Source organism: Siphateles boraxobius, unplaced genomic scaffold (genome assembly GCF_051911475.1).
Source record: "Siphateles boraxobius isolate OS27281-9 unplaced genomic scaffold, OSU_SipBor_1 9, whole genome shotgun sequence".
NCBI classification, from domain to species: Eukaryota; Metazoa; Chordata; class Actinopteri; order Cypriniformes; family Leuciscidae; genus Siphateles; species Siphateles boraxobius.
The window spans coordinates 32,411,870-32,412,409 of NW_027509219.1; positions in this window are offsets into that span (position 1 = coordinate 32,411,870).

Here is a 540-nt window from a genome sequence, read left to right on the forward strand (position 1 = left end):
AGTTTAATTTCAAAGGTTTGGTAATTTTGTTATTTTTAAAAGTAGTAGCTATTTCTGTATTTCAGTATTAGTTTTAGTCATTTTAGTACTTAAGGTTAAACTGAAGTAGGCTCTTTCAGTTAGTTGTCAAAGCAACATTTTTAATATCTATATTTTCTTTTTTTCAGTACTTATTTCACAACTTTACGTTATATTGCACGCGCGTGCACACACACACACACACACACAATTGTTGTGTTTTCATGTTTTATGGGGACTTTCCATTGACATAATGACTTTTATAGTGTACAAACTGTATATTCTCAACCCTTACACTAACCCTAGTCCTAAACCGATCCTTCACAGACAACTTTCTGCATTTTCAAAAAATATAACTTAGTATGATTTATAAGCTGCTTTCCTCATGGGGAAAAACAAATGTCCCCACACGGAATTTAGGATATTGCCATCTTTGTGGGGATTTTGTCCCCATAATGTAGGGTTTGCCACACACACACGCACACACGCGCACACACACACACGCACAAAATACACAGGGCA